This window comes from Gobius niger (genome assembly GCF_951799975.1).
Source record: "Gobius niger genome assembly, chromosome: 17".
Classification (NCBI taxonomy): domain Eukaryota; kingdom Metazoa; phylum Chordata; class Actinopteri; order Gobiiformes; family Gobiidae; genus Gobius; species Gobius niger.
The window spans coordinates 17,244,437-17,260,514 of NC_136868.1; positions in this window are offsets into that span (position 1 = coordinate 17,244,437).

Sequence of the window (16,078 nt, forward strand, 5' to 3'; positions counted from 1 at the left end):
AACAAATAATCCACTGCACATTAATTGTGTGCATTCGGTGTTGTTTGTGGGTGGCTAAGTATAGGCCAGTGAAGAACATTGTGGCTAGTTACACATAGGCCACATAATTATGGCCTGTTCAGTATGAAAACTGTGTCGCCCTGCACAGAGTTCGGAATCTGTCTGACTTCCCCTTGTGCACTTTATTCTGCGCCTTTCTTTACATCATGTCAAGTGTAGAACCTGAGCGATGGCCTATAGACTAGGCTTACACTGGTAATAATGGACCCTGTCTGTACTACGTGGGTCTAATTGTAGCCTCAGTAAGTGTTGGTGTATAGTGGTTTAAGTGTAATTGGAAAATCAACAGGGTGCTGCTGTGAATACTAAAGCTAATTGGCGTGTCAGCAGGGAGCACAGCTGTATAGGCCATACATAAACATTAACCTGAGAAAGAGAGCACCATATCTAGGCACTATGACACTCTGGTTCATGTAAATAAGATCCATCCATAGACTATATTCTATAGCAGTGGTTCTCAACCTGGGGGTCGGGACCCCTAAGGGGGTCGCGAGACTAATTTGGAGGGTCGCCAGATCATGTAGATAAAATACACATACCTTTTTCAGCGTATTATAATTTTATTGTTGCATGTGTGTGCTATTTTACCAGAGGGCCATTATATGTTCGTAATTTGATGAATTTTATTTTAGCCATTTGTTTTTTTCTTTGTTTTTTAAGAATTATGTAGGCTAATGTTCCGATTTCTCACGGTGTGACCCGGGCGGGGGTCACAAACCCCTTTAACTGTTACAATGGGGGTCGCGGCTCCAAAAGGTTGAGAACCACTGTTCTATAGCAAGGCTTTTACTGAGGTTTGATTTTATTTATTTCATTTTTCACTTTAATAGTTAAGGTATTATGTAAATGTGTCCTATGAGTCCTCAAAATGGGGTTAAGACTGGAGCCAGTAATAATCTATGTGAAAGGGCAGGATGTTAAGACTAGTATTGCCATAAAGTGTTATGAATTAGAATTGGAAAATAATGTTTATATGTCTGCTTGTCGAATTGTTTTATGTGTCTGGCTCTCCTGACTCCTGAACAATGAGCAGGACAATTTAAAAAATCAAAGCATTTTCAAATGACTGTTCATACAACTTTTTTTTTAGGAAGAGAGAAGAAGCTGGAGAGAAGCCATGGTGAAAGAAGGCTGACATTTCTGAACCCACAACCGCCTTCCAGACAGGCCGAAGCGGTAACCACACAGATGCAGACACAAGCTTTTTAAACATTTATCAGCAGTTAAAATAGACCTGAACTTTTTTTGTTATCCTTCACTTACTTTACTGAGAGGAAGTTCTAAATATGATATCTCAAACCTGACATGGGTAAACATCGCACGCTCTGCACCCACATGCATCGATCATTTATATATTCTCTGCGATGTTGCTGGTCAGACATCATCATAATGGCCTGAAACACTAGATGTTTTATTCAATGTTCACATTTTCTCTGTCCTGTCTCTGACCTACAAGAACCCTTGACATCCATCCATTCCCCTACAGCATAAAGTGTTAAGTAATGGATGTTCTCAGAATACACGTTCATGTTGGAATGCTAAAAGGCTCTGTAGATGGCAAGATGACTCCAAAGAGTGGTTGTTTGGATAGAAATGACTTGATTACAGTCTGAACATGGTGTTTGTATTGTGACGTTCACTTAGCATATTATCCAGCATGTCGCGTAAATGGCCTCACAGCCAAGAGTGAGTAATGGTTATTTCATTGTCTATGTAGCAAACAGAAGCTATGCTCAGTGTTGATGGTGTGTTTTGGTGACGGGGATACGCCAAAAGACAAAGTTCTCATCATAATACATCATTTTTTGTTGCCAGATTCCAGATTACAAGCAGCTGAAATCAACTTTGTCTGTTCGGTGGCTGGGCGCTTCCTTTGAGATAAGATGAGGTGCTCAGTCGGCCGGGAAGAGCTCAGTGTAGAGCTGCTGCTCCTCCACATGGAGAGCAGAGGGGCTAACTGAGAGGGGTTCCCTTTCTTATGCCTTTCCCTGGGGAGGTTTTTGAGGCATGCCCACTGGAAAGAGGGCAAATAGGACACACTGAAGGGTGGTTTGAACGACTGCAAGGGCATCTTTGCTACTGCCTCTTCATATTGACATTGTATTAGTAATAGAAAATGCGTGGAAGGTTGGATTGGTCCATCAAAGCGTGTATATATTTGGCAATAGATGTAGAATGCCATGGCGGGACACAGTAAACTCAGTCAATTTTTTGTGAGAAATCGCCACACCGGATTGTGGCCATGGGCGTTTTCCCCTGCTCGCACACTCTTACTCGACCCGGCCTATTGTTAGTGTTTTTAGTGGTAGGGGAAATCAGAGTGGCCGGAAAAGAAATCTGCGCAGACACAGAGAGAACATGAAAACTCCACACAGAAAGGCCCCGTCTGGCAGAGGGATGGAACCCTGGGACCTTCTAGCTGTGACGCAGTTAGCTAATGATATGACATTAGTTACACAATGTTTACTGTTATGTTCAGATAAGCAAAAAGTGAATAAAAGAAGAAATAAAAGACAAAACACGGGTATATAAAGCTTCCAGATAGATGATTATTATTTACTGCGTGATGCCCTTCTTCCCCCCATTGTTTGTGCATTTGATAACTAAATATTTGCTCATTATCCAATCAGTAGCTGACAGAACCTGCTTTGTTTCCAGCTCTGTGATGCTATATTTATGGCACATCTGACAGCCAGGAAACCGGTATCAAAACAGCCTCTGAAAGGAGCCTTTGCATATTAAAGTTTTCATCTCAACCCACACAACTCAGACTGACAGCACACAATGAGAATGAGTCGCAGCGGCTCAGGACTAACCCTACATCGGATCTACGCAATATGGTTGTACAATTGTATAATGATTCTTACTTAGTTAATGATTCCGGATGCTTTTATTTTGCTCTTACACTATTTTCCATCATGTGCTGATATTATGTTACCACAGCATTGGACAATCATGTTCTATTTTAGATAATTATTTGATTAGAATTGAGGACACACATTTTACAATATAAAAGTTGTGTCCAGAGAGGGGTCGAAGTTCACTGGGGCAGTAGAACAAAGCACAGATTGGTCAATAGCAGCGCAGCAGCGTCAGTAGCCCCAATTTTCTCTGCCTTTTCAACACAGTCTTCATTTGTTGCCTGAATTGCTGGACAATTTTAGATAAACAACTCTTTTTTTCACCCAACACGTCGCCTGTGCACACAAATGTGTTTACCTGCTTTGTTCGAAATCACATCTGCCATTATCCAGCTGAGCGGCATACTGTGTGTCACCATGACAACCGGGTCAGAGGTGGCTGAGTTGCCGGGGCACAATGTAGTAAGATGTAAAAGTAACATAAATGGACTTAGAGAGGGAACAATTTGTGTTTTTTGAATGTGTTAATTAGAGCTAAATTATTGTATATTTGGCATATCACTTCTGAATTGAAATGATTGCGCTCAATCAGCGGGGTCCGTTGCAAAAGCTCATGGGTAATTGACTGCATTGTAAAGTTTGAAATTTGTGTCAGTGTGTCATCCCTTGTTGCAGTGATTAGCTGAAGCTGTAACACAATCTGTGCGAGATTAATTGAAAGCTGAGTCTTGTCCCAGGACATTGCAGATCTTTTAGGGAGATACGTTCTTATCTGGGGCCTTCGTCTCGGGTCGGTCCTGCCTCCACAGCGGGATGGAAAATGAGACAGGAGGACTGATCGGCTCCAGAGTCTCACCGGGTCAAAGCAGCTGTGTCCGTCACCTGAACGGCACAGGCTTTAGGATCAGGAGAGGACAGGACAGGGAGGGGCAGAGAAGCTTTGTTTCACATAGGCGGCAGACTCAGGTTTCTCTCTAAAAAACTAGGGTTTCAAAGTGTATTCAAGGTTTGTTGTTGAGTATGGCATATCAGAACTGTTTTAGTAGGAGAGTAGCCAAGAGTTACAAATGTTCACTCTGTGAGTCTGATCATGACCTGCCTGAGGATACTGAAGCCAAAATCTATAGAGAGATACCTTCATTAGAGAACAAAAAAAAAATTGTTTGCTGTTGAAGACCAGATTTGCGGCATGGTGGTAAACAAAATCAAGCCATTTGTCAACATAATCATTCATTAATTTGAAGATTGTCGGAGTTGAGTCCTGTCTCAGATCTGTTCCAGATTTTTAGCCTTGACTCTGGGAGGAGGAGACTTCACCTGAACTTTTAATTGTCATATTTATTGCTCTGTTTTTTTTTTTTTGCTTTGATGTTTGGTGCAGCCCTGTGAGGCGACTTCTGTTGTGATATTGGGCTATACAAAACCATTAAACTTGAAACTTGAAACTTCACCCTCAGGTTCTCAGGGCCTGAGATGGTTCAGATGACTCTACCAAATCAGAGACTTTGGTGCTAGACCATGGCCTGAAGAGACTTGTACACAAATAGAGATGGTCTATGTATATTCTCTGAGAAACAGGAAGCAAGTGTATAGACCGGAGCACTGGACTAATATGGTTCTGGTTCAGGCCTCGAGCAGCAGCGTTCTGGATGTACTGCTGCTGTTTAGAGAGGCCAGTGAGCCATTACAGTAGTTCAACCTGTTGGAGACAAACACATGGCATGGATTAGTTACTCTAATTTCGGCAATGTTTTTAGATGATAAAAAGCTGCTGATGTTTTTGCTTTGATGTGGTTGTTCAGGTCTTGATTACTCTAACCTGAAAGAAAGTGCTGTCTCAGGACCCAAGACATCAAAACTTGAAGAAAAACATATTGTTTTCAGTTTAAAAAAATTCTTCCATACCACCAGTACCCTTTTTCCTAGTATAGTTCAAGTTGTCCTCATCAGTCAAGCTAAGCCCTCCTTACCCAGATATGGGCTCAAAGGACGCTGGTGATCTACTTTTCCTAACGTTTTCCTCCAGCAGCTGGAGTGACCACCATAACAAAGTCTATAGTACCTTTAATATCTGGTGAGGATTGGTGCATTAAGACTGTTAGACTGGCTCCAGTAAGTAATAACTTCATGTACTCCTTTCTCATGGCTATCTCAAGGCCTCACCTGCATTCTGCAACAGCACACAGCCAGTGGATGTGATGTGAAACCAAACCTTTTAAATACCTTTTCAAATCTATATTTGGTATTCTGAAGGAACAGCGTGTTTGTTTGTGTCTGAAGAAAACGAGAACCACACAGTCTTCAAATAGTCTGCAGGCATGCTAACAAGTTGCAATAAAAGTTTTTTCTTGTCTTTATGAGGGGCAGTGAGCTGTCAGTCACTCTAATCGTCGATGATGGTCTCCATGGAAAAGCACCAGATTGACGCTTGTGTAACCAACTAGCAATAGACAGATAATGATCACTGAACTGAATATTTAATGGCAGCCAATGCATGGCAATTTGCAACTTGAGGACATGTTTTCAAACTTTTTATGTAACTAAAAATCTTTTCCACTTCCTATGCTTCTTCCACTTCCATTGAATAGTTAGGTCACTAGTTACAAGTGTAGGTCAATGGTTTGTATGTCATTGTAAACATTATAAATATTTAAATATCACTATATTGTGGCCTAATCTCTGAGTGTGCCCAACAGAAAATGTAAGCATAAACAACATTTACATCATGTAAAAAAATGTTTTTGTAATTGTAAACCAAGATTTGATTTGAACACGTCTCCCTTTGAGGGCATAGACCTAGTTACATACACTACTCTTAAGGCCAGATTCTGTGCACCATAAATGTATCATCGCTATGATTTTCTATATACTTCATAACACTGACGCATTTCCATTATCACGTATCCCTCTGCTCCCTTTCACACCTATCCCCTTATTGTTCTGTTGTACACAAAGGTGATAAAGAGCCATAGATCCCACCTTCATAATTGTGCCTATGTAAAAAGAATACTCTTCTATCACACATACAGAACAGGGCTTGTTGTTTTTACTCACGCAACTCGCATTACCGACATCGCTCATGTGTGAATCTGTAATGCTAAACCAAAGCCATTGTACGTGGACAGATAGACACTGTATCTAGTAAACAAGAAGTGCAAAATTACATTGCATTATCTTATATAACACTGAATGCATGGCTTTCTATTCATCAAAAGGACACGGACTTCTGCCTTGGCAAACGCTGAATCATTTTTATTATTTATTTATTTATTTGACAGGGACAGTACATGTGACACTAGCTGCAGAGCTAGTTATCAACTGTTGTCCCTCGGCATGGTGTATAGTGCCAACAACATCAACTGTAGAACAGCACATTTACCCATTTCTTTCCCCGTTACCCAAATCTAAAAGCTCTTGAACAAAGTGTCAAAACAGCGACAAAAACAAGGACGAATATACAACAAAAACATAATGAACATAAAACATAATAAACAAGCAATAAACACATGATGAAAAGGTGATGAAAAGCACCAAAAAAAAAACAGAGCCACATAATACCCACAGAAGAGAAAGAGCCGGAAAAAGAACAATAACACAATTAAAAAGCTGATGATGAAAATGCAACAAAAAAGCAGGAAAAAAGCGAGGAAACAACAAAAAAATGACCAAAAAAAGAGATGAAAAGTCGACAAACAAACGGCTACAACGCAACGAAAAAGTACAATCACTTTTCTAAGTCTGAGCTTTTAGATTTGGGTAAAACTGAACAGAAGAAAATGTGCTCGGTTAAGGTGCGGAGTCATATTGGGTCATATTGGGTCCAATTCTTATCTATCGTGAATTTACCTTCAAAAATATAGTTCTGTGTTAGTAAAACAAGCACTTTGGTCAATGGTGAAAGATTGCTGCAGCTTGGTGAAGACATCGTGTTTATCTCACGCCCTTGAGCTCTGGTTTCCATGACAATGCAATAGATTAACAGCTATGTGTAGGCAAGCTTCAAATCCAATCATGCGAACCCCGTGTTCCTGGTGCACATCATAATACGAGGAGAAAGGTGAAGGATATCAAGAAACACCATTTTTTACTTCCAAAAAAAAACCCACACCGCTATTTTTATCACTGATATTGGCAGCACTATGTTTACTCCCAACCCATTATATCCCAGTGACAAAGTTATGTTACCACAACCACTACTTCTAACTATTACTATTACTTTTAAAATAGATCGAATAAGAAACAAAATAGACTACACACCCACACACAGACACTGCAGCTACTATTCTCTCCTGGCTCTGTTTGTGTAACTGAAGAGGCAATCAAATCTGTAAATCTTTGTATCGGATTACTTTAGCAGAACGTGCTACTATTACCATGCTCTACTAATTCTACAAACTCAACTTCACCCACGAGTACTCCTGTTACTGTACCGCTGCCACACTACTCAGGTTATTACTCGAACCGGTGACTCTGCTACCAAGGTTAGCTCATTTGGCGAAGGATAGATAATAGAGAATTGTTCAGGTCTCTGAAAACAGAAAAAAGTCTTGGTTAGTGTATAAAAGACATAAATGTCCATTACGCAACATTCATGATTTATTCAAGTCAGAAAACCCCTTTGTAATCGAGCACGGATATTATATTCATTGACCTAGATAAACGTAAACAACTCACACTTTATTATGACGCCAATAGATTGATGTAATATACTCACTTAAGTGGTCCTCGCTCTCCTCTCGCTGTGATGGTCAATAATCCCGTTACCGCTTCCTTCTGCGTGTTGCACAACCGATCACAAGTTGCAATCACAAGATGTGGAACAAGCAAATGTTTGTGAAAGAGGACATCCACACAGAAATATCTTTGTAGTCTAGTGTTGCGACCCGGTTTCTCTGAAGTCCACCACAGTTTGACAAATTCAATTTACTGTCACAGATGACCTCAGTCAAAAGACATCTCGCGGCTTGAGCGTTCACGTTACCTGCAGAGGTGACGCAAAACATACAGATGAGTTTAGTTTTCCAAGTAATGAATTAACACAAGTGGGTCACTCGGACAGGCTCGAGACTTTTTTATCTATTATTCAAAAGTTTGTAGCACAATGTAGACCAGGTCAGGCTAATTAAGGTGTGTTTGCTGACACCTTGTTATGTAATGGGAAATCCTGTAACTCCAGCCATCAATCTTTGAGTTGTCCGTGTAAACTGGACTTCTCTGACTGCTAATTAAGGCGAGAGACTGCAGGCAAGTGTCTTTTTTTGTGTACGTTTAAGGCTTTTGGCTTATTCTTTTAACATCCAAACTTTCACTTATAAATAGTCTAATACACATAAAGTAGATTTATTATTTTCCTTTCCACCCATAGGCCGTCTTCTCAAACGCATGTTTCTCACATACTCTAGGCCGAGGGACATCTTCATTTACAGTAGGCAATTTAAAAAGAAATATAAGGATGTGATATTGTCGGGGGAATCTTAAAATTGTGTATAATTGAATACCGGTAACTGTAGAAAAATTACTAAGACTGTTTTGAATCTGATATGAACTATGGAATTACTTTGTGTACTGATTTCATTGTGATATGATTGACAAAGAACTGTAGACTGTAGACTGTTTGTATGTGTGTATACGTACAGTATATGTAGTTATGGATGTGTGTATATTGCAGAAATAACATGTTATTGCATGAACATATTGGAAAATATTAAATGACAGAAAACTCGCAATATACATTTATGGCTTCTTCTACAGCCAAATTGATATCTCCAAATGTATTTTCTCCTTATTCACCTGATGTGTCACAACACGCTGCATTTAACCCAATATAAACTACAAGCATTTATCTTATAACAGATATTTTTATTGTTGAAAATAAAATAAACGCGTGGCTTTGTGGTGAGCAGCCCATCGCACCGTTTCCATGGAGACGTTGACTATAAGCAGCCAAAAGACATTTAAACAGGTTACGTCCGCATCCAAGTCCATTCTTTGATTACCACAGCAAAAAAGCATGTGTAGTTGTTTTTTTAGTACATTTTTGGTTTTGTTTTGCTGGCAATTGTATAGTCCAAAATGTTATGCAGTATAAATGATAAATAAATAGTCTCAGTTTACTGTACATTACTTTACTTTTCCACCTACATTAGGCTCTCAAAGCTTTTACAGCAAGGAACCACTCACCCATTCACTCTCTCATTCATACACCAATGCACACAGACACATGGAGGCAAGGAGGGTGAAGTGCCTTGCCCAAGGACACAACGACAGTGTGCACCTTCAGAAAGCGGGATTCGAACACGACCTTCCGATCACAAGACGACGCACTCTGCCAATCTGGGCCACTGTCGCCCCACAATACCTCCAAACGTATCTCATAATTTACATCTGTAAGGCGATCACTGACCTTCTCAAAGTTAGATCTTTGCCGTAGAAATGCACAAAGGCTCTTGCAGGAAAAGCAATGAACAGAGGAGGATTTGCACTTGCTGGAAGTGTGTCTCATTCCTTAGATGGGGCTCTATATTTGTGCAGATCTCAAAAGCCTTCAAACAGCTTCATTTTTCTGCATTTCAAGTTCTGCATATGAATTATTGATAAAGCTTCTTGTAAACAGGACATGAAGAAATACCTTGAGTAATAAAAGGCATGCTTTTGGGTGCACGTAATCCCAAGAAAGAAAGGAAATATAGCCCGAGCCCTGTAATGCAGTGCAATAGCTTCAATACTTTAGGTTCAGTGAGTGTGACTGAGGAACGTGCATCATGGTCTAATTTTACTCAATTAATTATCCCTTGATTTATTTTTCTGTACACTAAGTACAAACTGGTGCCTGATTAATGATTAATGACACCCATTCAATAATAATGTGGATGTGCATGCGCGAGAGTGATCTGAAGTGGTTCATTATAACATTATGATGCTTTTGATAAGTGGACAAAATACACCTCAGATTGATGAATTGAAAGAACAAAATTATAGCAACAATTCAGTTTGGAAACTAAAGAAAGAGAGGGAGGGAGTTCAGATGTAAATGAGCAGCTTTGCTACAATCTTGCACACTTACAATTTGTGAACTATTTGCATGTAGAGTAATTCATTAATGTGCTTTGTCCCGATCAAACAAATGAAACTCATGGGAGCGTTGGAGGTTCATTTGCAATTTTACACTCTATTCATTTGAATTAGAGATGATTTGGCTTCAGCTTCACAATTTCATATTGAGGTACTCAAGTTTAGACATGGTTTACCCTCAGTTTGAACATGTATTAGTTCATCTTATACCATGACTCTGTGCATAACTTCGCTTTGACTTCCTGTTTGGATCCAGCACACCAAAATAAAAGCACCATCTTATTCATTAGTTCAACTTTCTTTCTGCCTAACTATAACAGACAAAATAAAATGTGTGTATTTAATTATATTCTTGTAATGTTGTAAGTACCTGCTGAACTCATCAATGAGACGAGCTGTGTGCTTTTAATTTGTTGTGCTGGATCGAAACAGGAAGTCACTTCTTGGGCGCTATTGTTATGATTTGAAATTATGCATAGAGTCAATTCTGATTGGTTGAACAGCGTGCGTTAAAACTATATAACGCACGGTTAGTCCAGCAACAGCTACGTTTTATATCACTCCACTGCGACTGTTTCCATAGTAACAACAAACATTTAAGCTGGAACTAGCTTCAGGTAAAACGGCTTAAAAAGTTAAATAACTCCTGCAAAAAATAAAAAAGCAAACAGGCCACAATTAACAGTTTCAGTTTGTGGGACCCTGGTACAAGCGGATTTAAGGTCTTTTTTAGACTCAGGTTTATTCTTGATTTTATCTCGATCTGAAAAGTTTGAAAACCACAGATTTAGGGACTGCAAAGTCAAGATAGAAAATCACTTCCCTTGGAACCTATCTAGTATGTTTGTGTAAGTGCTCTGTTTGCGTGTGAGCTCTTGTAGTGGCACAGGAGCTTCCCACTGTTAGATCATTAATCCCTCATAAAGCTTCTTGCGGATGAAACGTCCAACACCTAAACTGCAAAGTACAGATGACAGCTGAAAGACCTACAACACATCCAGTTTTGCATTTTAATCTGTGACATGTAAATAATTTTTTTCCACACGCTTTTTGTTTTTGATGATCTGGACAGACTGTATGTAGGACACATTCACCTTCACAGTTCCTCCACAGCCATATGTCTTAGACCTGTTGTACAATATGTCTTTATGAGATATCCATATGATTGCACTGAATACATTTTGATGCTGCAACTTCACATGTGTCTGTGCCGAAACAGCCTGGCGTGTTGCTCTGTTTTATGTAATTAACTGGTTTAAACAGGTTTTGCTAAATTTCACATATATTCATCATCATTAAGCTTCTCTCATTTAAAAAATCTGTCACATTCAAATCACAAGAAGGCCCAGATGCTGCAGGCAGAAGTCCAACCCAGAGCCTCCCTCTCCCCCGCCGCCTCCTCCGGCTCCACCACCTTGCATAATATCAGCCACTTATTTTGAGAATCGAGCATATTAATGTGCACAAGTTCGTGAATACACATGCACTGAATTATAATGATGTAATTCTTCTAAGTCTACGTGACGCAGGGAGCAGCTGTGACCAAAGCTGGGGCTCTTCAGCTTATGTAAGAGCCAAACGCTCGGCCACCAGGGGTCGTCGTTTCACCGGATGGACTGCTACTGACCGCATGACTCTAATAAAGAAAGTATGAGAAAGGGAGATGGGGGAGGCCGTATAAACAGATAGGTGCCCCCTGCTGAGAGGAAAGAGGCTAAGAAACCAAACACATTCATCTAATCATCTACTTCACCCTGGGCTGAAACCAAACACACAAGTGGATTTTAGTGAACAGAAAACTTACAGCGCAAACTGCAAGAAAAAAAAAAAAAAGTATATATTTTTAATTTTCTACTATTAATACTACTATCAATTTTCAACATAGATTTTTGGTACTGTACGTCTGCTCCAGTCCAGAGTGATAGGTTAGTTGCATACGTTTTTGCATTTCTGCTTTAACAGACGCCTGCTGCAAGAATGACCTGGCGTTTTGGACTTTTCGACCTGAAATGTACCTCTCCAGTCCCACACACACATTTACATTTAACCTCTGAATGTTACCGCACCAGTTTTTACAAAAAATACTTAGAAAGAGGCCATGAGAAGAAACAGTAAATCTTAGAAAAGTAGAGAGCGCAAAAAATATACTGTATTTGCGGTCATAAAGATAAGTGGGTAACCCTGGGCCCAGAGCCTCGGGGGCTCTGAGGGATGGACACAGGATTTACTGCACAACTAGGTCATTAGCCCCTAAAGATATAGAAAAACAAGTCAACACACGGAGGTCAAAACCGTGATTTTGTTTGCACATTTGAACACAAACAGCATTGAATATTGAAGTCTTGGATCACTTTGTGTGTATTCTCATCTAACTTCCATTGAGTTGATTTGTCAGAGGTGTTTTTGGCAACTAAGCCAACAGGTGAACTTCTGTCATTTCCTTTTCAGCTTTGAGCCTCCTCAGCTCAGGGAATCACCTGGCTTTTAGCATTCAGGGATTTGCATATGAATGTGGCATATTTCACAATGGTTTCCCTTCAAGATCTAACCTTCTCCATTTATCCAGGTTTGGAGCTGGCACAAAGGGAGCATTGGCTGCCGATCAAATGTGATTGGGTGAGCTGAAGAGAGAGAGAGAGAGCTGAAATGTAATTGCAACTAACCACTAAAGCTTATAAAAGTATCTGTGAAATAGTCACCATCGGGTTTTACTGTTGTCCATGCAGTAAAATGGCCGCTTTAAATGGTGCACTGGAGCGGAGGATGTGTCTGTGAGCTCTTCCGTGTGCACATGCAGCGTGTCAGGGTGTGATGGTGGAACAAGGAAAATGAAACCCAAATTGCAGGACTGCAACAAAACTGGTGATGTATAATAAATGAAGAAATCCAAAAATAACCAAATCCAGAGCTGACAAAATGGGGACACAAAACTCAAAGGAACTGGGGCTGACGCGGATTATGAACCGACAAAGGACATGGGAAACACAGAGGTATAAATACATGAGGAAGGTGTATGTAGGTGTTGCACATTCGGGCGGGGCAGGCAATTAACACAGGATAAAGACAAGAAAACATAAAAAAACAGGGGAACAAAAGACGAATCACGACGCAGTGGCTGCTACCTGCTCGTGGTCATTGAAAACATGAGTCAGGCTTTAGTAAGTAGGTCAAAAACACATGGTATGTTATACGGATTCATCAGGGATAAGTCATTTCTCTACAGTGTGGAGCTCAGCCCTCAAGCTCTCCACGCTATATCACGCTTGGGGCGAAGCTCCCGTACTCACAGCCGTGTTGTCGCCAAAGCTTGTCTGAACCAAAGTGCCAACTCACCTTTGGGACTGTCCCAGATTTGAGTATGGTAAAGGACTCACTATTTGATAGAGTGGTTCGCAACCGTTTTCGTCATGACCACCTGCTGTTGTCCTAGGCTCTCACCAGGAATGTTTTCCTTTCAAACTACTGTACATAGAAAGTATGCCTGGATCTGGCAACCCTCCTCGAATTATCTCACAACCCCTTTAGGGGGTCCTGACACCTGGTTGAGAACCACCGTGATAGATCACACAAAATAATAGGATTGCCCTTCCAATATGTTAGAAAGTTAAACTTTGTACATCCCTGGTTTAGAATATCATGCAAAAGTTCTTAGCAAAGAGAATATTCAATTCTTAGTCTCCTAGTAATATATATTTTATTAAATAACAAATACTGTGGACTAAATCATACACTATTCATTTGATAAATTACTGTGATTTTCTTTTCTTTTTTTATCTGGTGTACTTATGCTTTATTTTTATTTTGGGGTTTGCTGGTATCACACACTAAATACCCAGTTATTTGTGTTACTGTAGGTGTGCCTCTTTGCAGTTTTGCAGTCCTGGGTGGACATTCCTTATCCTGACAGACGTAAATTATGTTTTGTTTTTTTTCTTTTCCAGGCTTTATTTGTCGACCTACTGAGGGAGACGAATGACCACAGAGAAACACGAGAGCCCCAGGTTGGTACTTGAGTAATGGATGGTTTGTCAAACTCCCTGATTGCCTCCGCAGCCATATACGTATAATTTAAGAGCTTTCAAGCATGCGTGAAATCTGAAACTTTCCTCCTCCTGATAGCTCGGACCAAAACATGTCAGCTACGGGCAATTCAAAAGGACAGGCGTTTCAAAGGGCATCGCGAGCCGAGGATTTGTGGGCACTCTCTCCTCTCTTCGGTGATCGCTGAGATTGACACCTCCAATCTCTGTCTGTGCGTGTGCAGCGTACCAATGAATCACGCATTTTTTCTCGACAGTTACAGCGGATGTTCAAAGTTTGACATACTTTACACAGTCATGCATTTTAGTTACACGGTACTTGCCATACTTAGAGCTGGTCATTATCCTGACAGCGGTATGCATACACCCCTTATGGTTTCAACCTACGATCTGTGTTTTCCCCCACAGTCATAGTGCAGTAAACAAGCATACCCTCAAACCGATCTGGTGCGAGAAGAAGCCGTGAACATAGTGTGCTTTGTGTGCGTATGTTGAGCCACGCGTCTGTCTCTCTCCGCGGCCTTGCATGCACATATGTGAACAGCATTTGTGGGTGTTACCTCAGCTTCGGGGCAGATGATTCATTACAGACGAGCCACGGGGTCGGGGGGCCCAGTTGTCATGGAAGCAGGCATTACAGCACAGCAGATCTCCTTTCAGTGTCATCTGTAGATTGCGCCGGACACACTTTGCTTTCCCTAGTTTTCATGCGGCGCCGGACACACAACACCGCTGCGGGTTGTTTCGGCGTCTCATGTGATTTGCTCAAGCCATTCAGTGATTTGTGATATTGTAAGGCACACACAAACACTCGTAGCTGTGTTTGCAAAGGGCTCATTGTGTACGATACTATGTGTCTCAGTCTGCCAGAGCGAGTGCACTTCAGGGCCTTCTTTCTGTGCCTGATGGAAGGATTGTATTGTTTACTCGACTTCCCTGAGCTGTGATTGGTTTCATCAGTGCCCTATGTAAATAAATACAAATGTGAAAAGCAGGAAGAAGGAAGTGCCAACAGTAGTTTTCCACCAATATTCTAAGCTGGGGTACCTGACTTTTTGTTGTTTAGTATGTTGGAAACACAGCAAAAAACAGACCTTGTTGCATTGTCTTCACCTAGATATTTAATAGTAGATAGAAGAATCTAAATGCATGCTATTGGTGAAGACGGCAGAACGTCACGAACCACATGACTATCCGGAAGAAGGTTCCCCATTGACTGTAATGCAGCTTTGAGGCTTCGTAGTTTTTACATTTTGAGCTTTATACAATTAAAAATAGAAAAGGCAGATGCCACACTACCTCTGGAATCAGTTATTAAGCCAGCTGGGAAACGTTGAGAACTCAGTCAGTTTATTTTTCCTATGTAGCATTAGCAGTTAGCCATCAAACATCGCAAATTATGAACAATCCAGATGTTTTCAGCTGTTGTCAACCCATTGACCTCATTTAGATGAAGTTGAAGCCTAGATAGGAGTCATTAATGAAATAGTTAAAGAGGGGGTATTATGCTTTTTTCAGTCCCATAGCACCAGTCTATATCACACTACAATGATGCTCAAACCTTCTGTTGGTCTGTAAATGCAGTAAATTAGAATAACTGCCTTGTATAAAAGTGCTCTCTCAAAATGGCTGTAGTGAATGTTTTGAAATAGGCCTCTGTCTCTTTAAGAACCTCTGACCCTTTCCGACACGCCCCCTCCACACGCTGTCTGTGGCATCAGTGGGGAGGGGGTTCTACTGAGGAGCAGTGGTTGGTTACTCGGCTGGTGACGAAAGCTCGGAGGCGTCTCCAGGAGGTGGGGGCGTTCCGAGGAGGACTTAGGCAAACCTATCCCTAAAATGGCTGCCATCAGAGTTTTTACAGATTACTCAAAAATACGTGAATGTGCCAAGGCAACACTTCAGGCATGTTTTTACTGAGAGAATGACATAATAACATGATGTAAAGCTTGAAAAAGTCCATTTTGCATAATACCCCCCCTTTAATGATAAAATTAACAAATAAAAGTGGCTTCTGATCCAAGTGTTAAAACATTTTAAGTTTTT